General features: G+C 45.7%; 1 protein-coding gene across 1 annotated transcript in view; it reads left to right on the top strand.

Moving 5' to 3' along the window:
- LOC135260000 (zeta-sarcoglycan-like) overlaps positions 1-12,925 on the top strand; it is a 231,998-nt gene that overhangs the window by 498 nt on the left and 218,575 nt on the right. Inside the window, exon 2 of the mRNA XM_064345028.1 lies at positions 99-244. The gene's annotated coding sequence lies outside the window, so the exon portion shown is untranslated. The remainder of the gene's footprint in view (positions 1-98; positions 245-12,925) is intronic.

Genomic DNA, 12,925 nt, shown 5'->3' with positions numbered 1-12,925 from the left:
ATGGGCTTTACTTGCCACTGTTCCACATTCAAAGCTATCACATTTATGCACTTCATTATCAATGTTTACTTCATAGCAGCCCCTTTATTCTTTCGTAGCCCGAGGAAAAGACTACGGCACGTGCCAATCAGAGGTAATGTGCAAGAACGCTATCAAGAGAGAACCGCCGCGACGGCCGCGAGATGCTCTGTCATAAAAGAAAACAGGAGTCTGTAGGGTCTGTGTAAACCCTGGCGCAGCTAAGGTGAGCAATTACTTTAGTCAAGCACAAATTGTTGGGGTTTTTGGCATTAAAAGCTAGCGATTATCCAAACTGAATTTCTTTTCGGGATTGAGAGAAAGAGAGAGGGAGAGTTGGTAAACTTTTATACTTTGTAAATGTGCAATATCAATATTTGCGCAAACGCAAATGTTTCGTAAAATATTTTCACATGCACCCAAAGAGTTGATGGGTATGTGTCGCATTGTGTTCACTTTTTTATTTTTATTTTTTTACACCTGCACCGTCCGTGCTGCCAGTAAAATAGATGTGCTGAGGAGATTACGCACAGATTCCTGGCTGTCCGTAGGCCGTCTACCTGTGCGGTCTGCCTCCCGGTCATGCGTTTAAATGCAAAGCTACACTTGAAACAAGACCACATTGGATGTGTCAAACTTAAGTCCATTGTGACAGTGGGATTACATCATGGAATGGCTGTCTTCAACCCACACCAGTACCCCTGCACAGGGAGGGAGGGTTTGAAGGTTTGGAAAGAGACAGTTTGCTTTGAAGATGTTTAATATATACTGAGTGTGGGAAAACAATTCAAATGGTATGTTCTGACATTAAGTTCAAAAACAGAATAGCATTTGTTTGAATGGATGAGCTGTACGAGTAACACTGCATTACTTGGAGAAAGAAAATCAAGATACATTCATTTTAAGCTTTTTTCTCCTCGCCTCCTTCATCATGAAATTCTCCACGTTCATGGGTAACACCGGACAAGGATTTATTGCTCATGATCAACAGTTTACTTTAGTAATATTTTTGAAATAATGCATCCATTTACAACTTAATAGTCATCACAGCCTCCTGTGAAATAAATAAATCATATTTTAAAAATCAATAACCCTTGCAGTTAGATCAATATATCCTCATAAGCCATGCGGTTTCTTCACACAAGCACATGTAATGTGTTCTATTAGAAAATATGCTAAACAAAACTTGGGTCGCATACATGCAAACAAATTGTTACCTAAAATATATAAAATCACTTAACCATGAAAATTCATAAAGGTGATTTTTATAAAAAATGAAAGAATACAAAAATAATGTAAGACCAAAAGGAGAAATCAATCGATGTTGTGTATTTGAGGAGTTTACTGAACATCTGGCAGAAAAAAAAAAGCTTAGTGTAAGAATGCTTACATCAGCATATTGACACATGTGAGCGCAGAACTCCGCAGCACAGTGTTTACAGGTAACCATGGAGACGTAATACTGGAGGCATTGCGTCTTGCAGCCAAACGGCTCTTGATGTGATGGCAGCCCTGTTTCAGCGGGGACCCACTGACCTGGAACCGGAGAGGTGTGTGCTGAGCCCGTGTTGAGAGAGCCTCCACCAAGGGAGCGAATTAAGGCGTCGGTGCGTAAGGTAGCCCCAAACAACCACGCTGTGCTCGGGGCACTTCCCAGCAGAGGAAAACAACAGGTGCTCCCAAAGAACAGTGTCAGGAGAATGACACTCTTCGACATTCCGCGCCAGTTAGCGCAGCGAAAATCGAGAAACGGACAAATACATGTTTTTTTAAATTTTTTTTAAAAGTTTTCTCCCGAAGGGAAAATGGATGTTGGGGGGGGGGGGGGGGGAGGTGAACAGGGAGGGGAAAAAAAAGGTTTAGGCAGCAGGAAACCGTGGCGCGTCGCTCGGAGGGGAAAGTGAATTGTACCGTGTTAAAGAGGACATATTGTGCTCCTTTATCCCCCGCGGTCGGCGCACCTGAGCGCGGAACAATGTGTGACTTATCAGCGGAACAAAAGGCGCCTTCATTGCCCCGCTGCTGGGGGACGCGACAGCTGCGCTAAGGGCAGGTAACGTGCTAGCTCCCGAGGAAATGGCCCTTTTCAGCCTGACGTTGACGTCCCCATGCTACTTTTGGCCCGATAACGCAAGATTAGCCCACTTTTCCAAAAAGCTATAGAAGGGTAACATTAGAAGGTACTAATGCTGAATAGCAAGGGCGCAGTTTGCAAAAAGGGGGTAGACCGTGTGGCAGGCATTTCGAACATATGCACACTGGCCAGGTTGCTTTACATCCGAGACTGGTGCTGTGAATCCCTAACATACTGTGTATCCGATCAACTTAAAGAAAAAGATTATAATGTGGCTATGGGGTACAATGGATTTAATTCTTTAATTGCATTACATTTGGCTCTAAATGACCTCCACCATCATAACTGCCATACATCCACTCAGAGGAGATCATTTACCTGTTCTGTTCTCAGGGTATGTGTGGGCTGTGTGCTCCAGTTTGGAGAGGGTGTAGCTGGGGTATGGAGGAGAGAGGCTGAAGATGAGGAAGAAGGGGGTGATGATGGGGAAGAAGAGGGTGAAGATGAGGAAGAAGAGGCAGATTTTTGAATAATTTATTCAAAAAGAGGTGATTGCAATCTGCAAACATATGACTCATAGCTTTTGGTAGGGGAAACTACTCCTTGTGGTTTTGATGGAAGGATTTCCAAATGTGTCTCGCGAGCAAAAAAAACACAAAAAAAACAACATTTGTAACACTGTAGAATGCTTGCTTGTTCATCTCAGAATTGCAATACTAGTTTTTTTGGTGTCATTCGTTGTATCAACAAAATATGAAAATATGAATTGAATATCCAATAACTGTACATGACAGGAAGCGAAGCCATTACGGCTTTTAAAAAAATCCTGGTAAAAAATAATTTATGGAAAGCTACACCTTAGGCATTGACCTAAACTGAACTCCAAATCTTAAGCACGAACGTGTTTCTTTTTTTTTCTCTTGACGTCACCTCTTGCTTTTCCAAAGTGGAGCGCTCTGTTCTCCTTGGCCTCCCCCATTCCGCCCCCCCGAACCCTCCTCTGCTATGTTTTGGGACTTTAAAAAGGCAAACAAAAGCTGATGACAGGGCTCTTTCATGTCACTTATCGTCGGGCCCTATCAGACAGACCTGCACGGGCCGCACAGGGCACCAGCAGGCCCTCACCCTTTCACGGGGGGGGGGGGTTTCATCTGCTGGAGTGCAGTGAGATGGGCCCCATATCGCGGCCCCTTTCATTTTGGAGCGGAGATCTGAGCCCCCGCCGGTCCGCTCGGCGGGGCCCGGGGCCCGGAGGAGGACGGGGCCGGAGGAAGCGCCGCCGCTCCCGCCGCCATCTGAGAGAAATCGAAATCGTTTTTAACGGCGGTAAACAGATCAGCTGCTGTGTCACGCTATGCTACGCACTTATCAGATGTGTGTGTGTGCCTGCGTGCGTGTGTGTGTGTATGTGTGTATGTGTGTGTGTGTGTTTAAATCCATTAGTTATGAGCTCGTACACAGTGGGCTCTGATTATACAGTACTGATTGTACATACATTGACTGGAGTATATGCATTATGAAAGGGAATGATGGGAAGAAAAGAATAACTCAACACGTCCAGCTTTAATGCTTTGTTATAAAAAGAGACCCGTGAATAATAGGAAGATTAAAGTCTTCCCAGTTGTTGTGATTTTCGGTCCATTGTTGCTTACATCATAATGCAAACATAGATCGAAAGCGTCAAAACAGCCATTATTGCCCTGACATACTGGTGCTCTGAAAGTTCTGGAAGGTTCTCCCCGTGAAAACTCCGTGCAGCATCACTACATCAAAGGTTGGGGGGGGGGACAGGAACAGCTGGCTCAGACCATTTCAAAGGGCGGCCCAGACAGATCTCCCTGTGCCCACCCAGCACGCCACCCCCCCCCCCCCGCCCCCCCCAGCCCTGACGATACATCACCCTCCCCTAACATAGACAAACAGAGCACTCGCGCTGTCTCAAGGGTCTGTGGGCGTGCGTCTTTAACTTTTTGTGGAGAGAGAGAGAGATGGAGAAGAGAATGAGGGAGAGATGGAGTGAGAAAGTGTGTGGAAGAGAGGGAGAGGAAAAGAGAATGTGAGAGAGGGAGAGAGAGAGAGAGAGGTTAAACTAATCCATAATCTAGCAGTTTAATCTGTTTAATCTGTAATATATATCTAGCATAATCTATACTGTGCATGATTTTATTTAGCGGGAGATGAAGGCGCTCGAGTTTGGGGGGGTTTCTCCGTGCCAGGCGAGAGCCTTTTCGAGGCTCGGGCCCGTGGAGCGCGCTCTCCTTCTCTCCCCTTCTCTCTCCACTCGGCCTTGATGTGCTGTGGGCTTGCCTTCAGGTGCCCTTTCAAGTTCACATGAAGGCCCTTTTCAACTTAATCCCCCAAAACAGTGAGAGAGAGGCCTAGACAAATCAAGGTAAAAAAAACCGCATAAAAATTCTCGAGCGTAAACACTGTTGCCCATTGATTGGGAAACGTGTATTACCTGAGTTGTATGGGATGCAACACAGGACCGATGCTGTTTGAACCACCTTGTATTGCGTACACATTGCACTGAGGCAGAATTATCCTGTGTGTTACCAAAAGCATGAATCGCTTTTATTAATGACCATGAATGACCTCTGTAGTTACTTAATAATTTATCATGGAGGTGTGGAAGTGAATTCATTACTTAACAAAAAGGTAATGGCTTGAGAATCTTTGCTTGCCTATTTTTGAGAGAATTGCTGAACTGCTTGTCTAGGCACATGGACTGTAGAGTAAATTATATTGCATTCATAAGTGTACCTGTAGCCTCAATCACAGAATGACATGCTGACTGTCTTTGGTCAGCCATTGGCTGATTAGCCCCATAAACTCCATAGATTGGTAAAATAATATGAAATAATCTGTGATGATTAGAATGCGCGATGAAAGGTAGCAGGAATTTGGCAGTCCGCCAGGTGGTAATTTCCTCTTTTACAGTAGCGGTGTTTTATGAGCTGCCCTCCTGCGCGGCTCCTGCCCCCCTCCCCCCCGAACCCACCCCCCCGCGCCCCCGCTGTGCTGGGAGATCCCCGGCCTGCGCCAAAGCACGCGCCGCAAAACCCGCCGCTCCAGCCGCTCCAGTATCCGCGGCCTGGGAATTTAACCGCAGAGCCAACGTGCGTTTTCACTCCAGTCCGAGGAAGCATGAAAACCAAGGCCTCACTTAAACTAGTCCTCCCTTCATAACTCATGAGAAGCACAGGCTTCATACGGAAATTGAATATACTGTAAATGTATTGCAAATATGTTGCATAATGAGTATATTTGGCCATATATAAATAAATATACATATAAACCTCAGTATTGCAAATTCAGTTTTACTGTGCACCACATAAAATGTGAAATATACGGAAACTCTCACTGTGTAGTTGAACCCCAGTATTAGACATCCCTATTATAGGACACTGATGGTTGAAATCTAGGCAGCAGACTCTGAAGTGTGCAGCATATGCCAAATTCCTACTCAGCAGAGATAAGGATAGGATATTCTTTGTATACTTGATGAAGGGGCCTCATCAGTTCAGTCTTGGATGCTAAGACCCTCTGACTGCTCGACTTTCATCTAGTCAATCACAACCGAGAGGGAAGATGCACTTTTCATTTCCTCATGAACTAATGCCTTTCATCCTGTGTTCCTCTTCCATGTTTACACAGGAAGAAAAAAAACTGCATTTAAAAAAAAAAAAAAAAAAGAGTGGGAATGGGTATATAGAAACAATTTAAGTATTTTTAGACTTCATGTGAGCGACTCGCTATTTTTAACATCGGCTGACCTCCGAGCCCGGATTGACCTTTGACCCATTAAGTTCTTCCTGATTTTGAAAGGACTAGAGTGCAACCGCCTGAAGTAAGCTGAAGAACGGTCTGAGGATTACAAGAGCCCTGGTGTAGGAGTCGTAACCTGCAGGCCCCCCGGGGGCTTTTTGGGTCAGGCCCCGCCCACAGGGGAATAAGAGGTGAGTCACCAAAACGGGAGGGAACACGGTATCCCGGGGCGACCTGTCGGGTCATCGTCAAGCCCCACGCCGGGCTGGGATAACATCGTTCAACTGCTGCGTGAAGGCCTGATCCTGAATCCCTCCAGTTACAAAGCAAAACAGAACAAAAAACACTATCGGAGACCCAATACTTTTAACGTCTGCGTCATTCACTAAGTTTTTGTTTTGTGGCCGTAGGAGAAACTGGGTCTCCAGGTATACTGCTCCATGGAGGATCTTTTAGGGACCTCTTGGTAGCCTACCCAAGGGATGGAAAGTGTTTGCACCCAGCAGCAGAGTTGTATTGATCTTACTGTCTGACCTGCACGATGACACTGATGTCAATTCAGTGTCAATCGGGGCCTCAAGTTGCAGTGGGAGTCTTGGATGTGTTGTGGGTCTTAATTTTTTTGCATAATGAGATGCCGATGGTTTACATGGCAAGAACCAACCCCCCCACTCAGTCTCTATTACTGTTGGGATTGTTCTCTCTGGGAGGGGTCTGGGGGGGGGGGGGGGGTTATGCCGGAATGCAGAAGCGATGGCGGATGAACCCCACGGTCCGAGCGAACGCAGCAAAATCAAACCATTTGCTCATTCAAGCCCGAGAGAGAGGGAGAGAGAGAGAGAGAGAGGTGGAGGGAGGACAGAGCGAGGCAGCCACCGAAGCATGCGCGGCCAAGCGGCCAGGATATAAAGGGAGTCAAACTGAGGCTAAACCAGCTGTCGCCCTGGAAACGCCGCGACCTGCGTCCGTCTGTCAGGGGGGTAATGCGCTTGCCCCCATGACGGACTCTTCAGGCATTAACCCGCCATTAGCGCCCGTTAAATACGCTCGTGTTTTGTTATTTTCTCGTTAGTGATTATTGTCGGGCAAGCCTTTGTGCAGAGAGCCACCCGGCGTGTGGACCACCCTCCGATTCCGCCAGGGACGTTTACGGCAGGCCCCTGGGTGGCTACCGCAAACACGGCTACGGCCCCCGCGAGAGAGGCTGCCTTCAAAAATAACGAGTCAATAAGGCAGCTCTGTGTTACCTGGAGAAGGCCTCAAGCAGACCGGACCCGAAAAACAAACCCTCAACGCTACAGCTTTTCATACAGTTACCTCTGACAGTTAACGAATCTCCATATGCTCAAACTTCACCCTTTACAGTATAGTTTGCGAATCTCGATATGCTCAAACTTCGCCCTTATAGTTTACGAATCTCGATATGCTTAAACATTGCCCTTCTGGGATCCCCAGGGAACTGTAGTGTATATATCACAGGTCAACTGATTGCTAGGTAGACATGTTAAGATAATATTTTTTGTACTTTCTATTCTCTGTCCGACCAGGGCAGTTTTAAGTGGGAAGAATGTGTTCCCTCTGGTGACACAATGACTGTGAGAGTACTGAAAAAGCCTCAGCAAAACATCACCACAAGGGACAGTTTTTCTACGCATATTCTTTCTGTTTTGGATAGTTTGGGTAAATTACATGAATTTGCTGCCATTTGTGTTTGCTGTTCCGATGGTGTGCTACGTTTTCGAGGAACCAAACCTGTGTGGGAAACCATAATGCACTTGCTCAGGTGCCTGTGTAAAGACCGCCATTGTTCGACGGTTCCTGCAAAAGGCGAAGTGACACAGAGAGGAAGAAAAGGTAAATGCTGCACCTGACTGATATCAGGTCCTGAAAGAACAGACTCAGGTCAAGAAAAAAAAAAAAAGATCCCCGTGTCAAATGTAATTGTCCTTCCCTGGAAAATACGGCAGTGAAGTCTGATTTGATTTCCTCCGGATGGAATTGCTTCCTGTCTTGCTTTTGAGACGTTGACATGACAACTACCATAAAGCTTCGAGTCGCTGGTGGTGTGATATTTTTTTTTAGCACTGAAAGTCATATTTTGGTATTGCCCTGATCTTTTTAAAAAATATATTGTTTTAAATTCAAAGTAGTTACTCGAGTAGAATTGGAATCTTGGAGCAGGTCTCACAGAACAGATATATGCTTTAGAAAGGGTTGCTTTTATTGAAATTCTGCCTCAAATCTCAGTGCTTTGGAGAATGAACAAAGGCCTTCACCTGAAAGACCTTGTGTCTAAGCTGCACAGGTCCCTTCGGCGACTCATGTGCTCGATGATATTTGAAGCAGTCTTACCAGTCCCCTGGAGTTTAAAGAGTGAGGTATTGCGATATATAAATGAATAAAATGTATTTTCAAAGACCATTCCACCCCAATGGAGGGCACTTTGTGACCTGCTGTGTTATGTAATAGTGTTACGAATTTAAATACTGAGCGTCGGGTGAAAAAATCATCTTGATGATTCCGAGTGGAAATTGTGTCTTCGCAAGCTAAAACGCGGGGCGACTGGATGAAGCTGCTTAATGTAAATTAAATTCCCGTTCGCTTCGCTGCAAATCCTTCCGGAGGGCTAAAAGCCGGAATGAGTAGAAGCAGTATAATGTATAATGGGTAAGAAACTGATCTTGTAACCTGAAAGTCACAGGTTCGATTCTCGGGTACCCTTGAGCAAGGTACTTAACCTGCATTGCTTCAGTATACATCCAGCTGTATGAATGGATGCAGTGTAAATGCCGTGTAAAAAGTTGTGTAAGTCACTCTGGATAAGAGCGTCTGCTAAATGCCTGTAATGTTATGTAATGTATAATGTGCAGAGCTGGTCGTTGGTTGCTCATATGGGAGGCAGAGGCCTGTAGAGTGTATGGCAGAGCTGGAACCCCGTCCCCTATCCTCTCCTTCCTGCAGCCCTTCCTCCTTGGAGCCGGCCGCGTCTGTCCGTCCGTCCGTTCATCTGTCGCGGCGGCCTGGAACCGCGTCCAGCCGCCCTGTCACTCTGTCAGTGCCGCCGTCTCCGGCGCCCCCGAGATTAAACGCGTCCCGCCAAAAAAACACCGGCGGGAACCCGGCGGCTCGCCCCGGTCTCTCCGGGACCCCTGTCAAAAATGCTTCAGTCCGCGGGTAATTTGCCTCGGCCGGGACTCCTTTCTCCTTCTGCTCACTTCAAAGCCTCGTCGGGGAAAAAAAGAGAGGGAGAAATGAAAGGAAAGGAAAGGAAAAATGGTATTTAGTTGTGGGCAGCGACGGACGGATCTGCATTCTTGCGGACTGACAGGGTCTCCGTGAGAGGTGTTTCCCTCTGGGCACTGCAGGACTTGGCCTCCATCGAAAGAACATCTTTGGCACCAATTAGTCCGATAGTACACTAAATCAAAGGGCCCGCACTCCAAGAGACTCCAAAAGCACGTACAGTACACACACAGGATAACGCGGCTTCCATATGAAGACCTCGTTTCTGATGGAAATTCGTCAGTCGTAAAAACGGAAGACACTCTTTTAGCAGTGGCTCAATTTCACACCTCTGCTTTCCATCTCAGTAGCAGTTAAAGTGAATTTATTTCGCTGAACATTGATGCAGTAGCTTAAAAAAATAAACAAACTAAATAAGAGGCTTGAGAAATACGGCCTCAGTTTCTAAACTGCTTACTTTCTGAGCATTAACTTTGCTTGCTTGTTTACCACCTTCCAAAAGCCAGGAATCATCCAATGTTCTTTAGTGCTTTCTTTTTTTTATTTTTTTTTTTTTACTGTTGGCTTCAGTGCATGTTTATGCCAATCCGATTTCTTGATTGGCATCTTGGCAGCGGACCTTGAGGGTTCCTGTCAGGCAAATAATCCTCGATGCTGCCACTTGAGCACAAAATAATTTGTAACCACAGAACTTGGAGATCAAGGAAAACATTTCTACAGTGGAATCCAGGCCTGACGTCCTCCTCCACGATGAAGCTCGAATCACGGACGGTGAGACGGAGGGGGTTACATAAGCTCTGAGTTTTTGGCTGGACGTGCAGTTAAAGTGTTACCCTTCACAATGGGAAGTTATGGATTCAGAAGACGGGGTTGCCTGGTTCATATCCACTGGTAAAACAGTTACTGAAAGCAGCTCTGTGCCAGCTGGCCCAAAAGCCTGTTGGGGGGAAAGGCCTACGGTACAGTCAGTTCAGGATATTCACCTGGCCTCTGGTCTGTGTCCTGAAACTTTTCATTATTAAGGTTTTTGATCCAATCAGATGGTTATTGATCTTCTCATCACTAGATATGATGGAGCTATGAAAAAGTTAAAAAAAGATTTTGAGAAAGATTTGTCACCAGACAAGAACTCCATAAAAAAAAAAAATCAAAGAAAAAGTTACATTAACTTAATTTCAGTCAGTACTTTTTATAGTTTCTTGATACATGTTCTTCGGTAAAAACAAAAGACTTGCAATAAAAGCCTGCAACAATATCTATTTTTAAAAAACATAATCAGTGTTGAATATAAAACGGCAAGGCACCCAATATAAAAGAAGTAATAGGTCATTTTAATGGCATTTTTTTTGTCACGGAAGGAATAAACACTGGCCTAGTTTAAACACATTGTGCATCATTCTGTGTTTTAATGGTTGTAAAACAGAAGCAGAGACATCTGTGGTGTGCCTCCACCACCTCCAAATGACACCACATGTACCCTTATCCATTGCACCCGTGAGTGTGCAGCCCTTGTGTGTGTGGCTGTATGTTTATGTGTGTGCGCGTGTGTGTGTGTGTGTGTGTGTGTGTGTGTGTGTGTGTGAGAGCGTGTGTGTGTGTGTGTGTGTGTGTGTGTGTTTGAGTGTGTATGTTTGAGTGTGTGTGTGAGCGTGTGAGCGTGTGTGTGCTCCCATGTGATGAAAGCCGCTCGGACCGGCTCTGCCTCGACAAATTGGATTTGAAACTTGCCAACGCGAACGTGTTTACCTCTTTTTCGCCGTGAAGTGTGACCAAAGCCATGACATCTCCACTTTGGATCCTCCTGTGTGTTTTCTCAAGTTGGGCCCTGTCTCTTTGGGACAGATGAGGAATGCAGCGGGAGTATTCATCAACAACAAAACGATGATCACAGCAGCTAACAGGATCAGTGGCAGTCAGCACGCACCCAGGAAAATACCCCTGGATTTCCACCGCTGTGGGATGATGTTGTTGAATAGTTTTTTTTTTTTTTACATTAATTGCGTGAGATGTCACGGCATTCCTCAGCCGGGCTCGGAGCGTACTCTTTAATTTGCGCCCCCCTTCTCTTCTCAAGGCCACTCTTTTTTGGAGTGATCAAAACCTGTGGAAAGACACTGTGGAAGTACAAACTCAATGCAGTGATGTTCCCTTTTTTACCTCACCCTCAATGAACAATGGCCACCTCATAAGTAGTGGCACTAGTACAGAGAAAGCTTCTTCAATGCGAAGATGAGGGGTGGGGGGGGGGAAAGGGGGGGGGGGGGTGGCAGGGGGGGCATAACCATTATCCAAAGACATGTTCTGTCATGTCAGAAATTCTGTTTTCTCTGGCCAAATCCCCATGGTGCATTGCAGGGGAAAATATTCAAACCCCCGTAATAGAGATGTGGAGGACAGATAAAGAGCGGGGCGATCATTTATCTGGGGCAGAGAGCGAGCACTGCAGGAAAGACACGACTCGGCCTCGTAGCTTATCAGGGGAGCGGTGGGAACTGTCAGTTACAGAACAGTAGCCCCTTTCGCCGATGGTCCCGCTGCACACTCCAGGATGAGTAAAGGTCAGCTATGCAGTGGTCTCGCCCGTCTCGCTTTTAATTTAGCTGATGTTGCCCTCTGCTGGCCGAAATGCTCCTTGCGCAGAGTTGAATCGAAGGCGTTCGGCCGGTGATGCCGATAGCCAGAGTTAAGAGAGCTAGACTCCGGTTTCCATCAACAGAGAAGCTTACCTGTGGATATAGAGTTTGAAGTGAGCTTTGGCAAGTGAGATCTGTTTTAGGTAAATATATGCCTTCGGGTACTTTGCTGCCAGTTCATAATGATAATGATATGACAGCAATAACAAAACCATTTGATAAAGCAAGTTAAAAAAGTGTGTCGCATGGTGGGCAGTGCAATACAAAAAAAAAAAGCTGTACATAGCTCTGTTGTTAAACTCAGCGTTTTAAAGTAAAATGAACCAGGCTAACCGAAAGAAGGGTCAGTGGCGCCCTAGCGTGAACTGTCATGTCGTGGATAACTCGTGCCTGTAAAACCCTGAGAGACACACAGAGAACTGGAAGTTATTCCGGCGTGCGTCGTAGCCAGAGTGGCAGTTTAAACTCGACGAATATGAATCCAGCCAGGGCGGGAAATGTACGTTTGTTTTCTCGGAAGGTGACGCGCTTCACTGACTCTCTCATACAGTATAGACTCATTACATACGATGCGTGTGCGTCAAGTCAAAGCGCCTTGCGCTGCCTGTTCGATGTGCAGCTCGTATTTCATGGGAAAAACTGTCACGTCTGTCACCCCGGGAGCTGAGGGAGATTGACACAACAGACGTCTGCCGTCCCAGCAGTACCCCACGCCTAATGGAGCTGGATCTTTTGATATCGTCTGTTCAGCCTTGACAGTTATTAAAAGGTAGCGATCAGGCAATGTTATTTACTTAAGAAATTGTGACCTTTGAATAAATGTAAGACATGGCACAAATATCATTGAATTTAAGCCAAGCTTATTGGGATACAAATGCACTGAGACCTCTTAAAAGTAGGCGATAATTACTGTTTGCTATGACGTGACTTCAGCTGAACTGAATCTAATATGGGCTGGGACAACGAAATTTAATTATTTTTTCCAGTGGACAAAGACTGATGCTCAATTGTATGGAATTGAAGTTTGTATTTATTTATTTGTTATTTATTTATTTTACTGGCCGTTATCATATTTGAACCAAGAGATGAGTGCTATAGTTCATGCGTTTTTGAGCAAAATATCTGTGAGAAGCTCAGAAGGCTATAACAGGGGTGTCGAGTGAAGCCTGAGCGATGGAAATAAATTAAA

Source organism: Anguilla rostrata, chromosome 7 (assembly GCF_018555375.3).
Source record: "Anguilla rostrata isolate EN2019 chromosome 7, ASM1855537v3, whole genome shotgun sequence".
NCBI lineage: Eukaryota > Metazoa > Chordata > Actinopteri > Anguilliformes > Anguillidae > Anguilla > Anguilla rostrata.
Note: the sequence above shows the minus strand (reverse complement) of the source record. Positions and strands in the feature narration are given on the sequence as shown.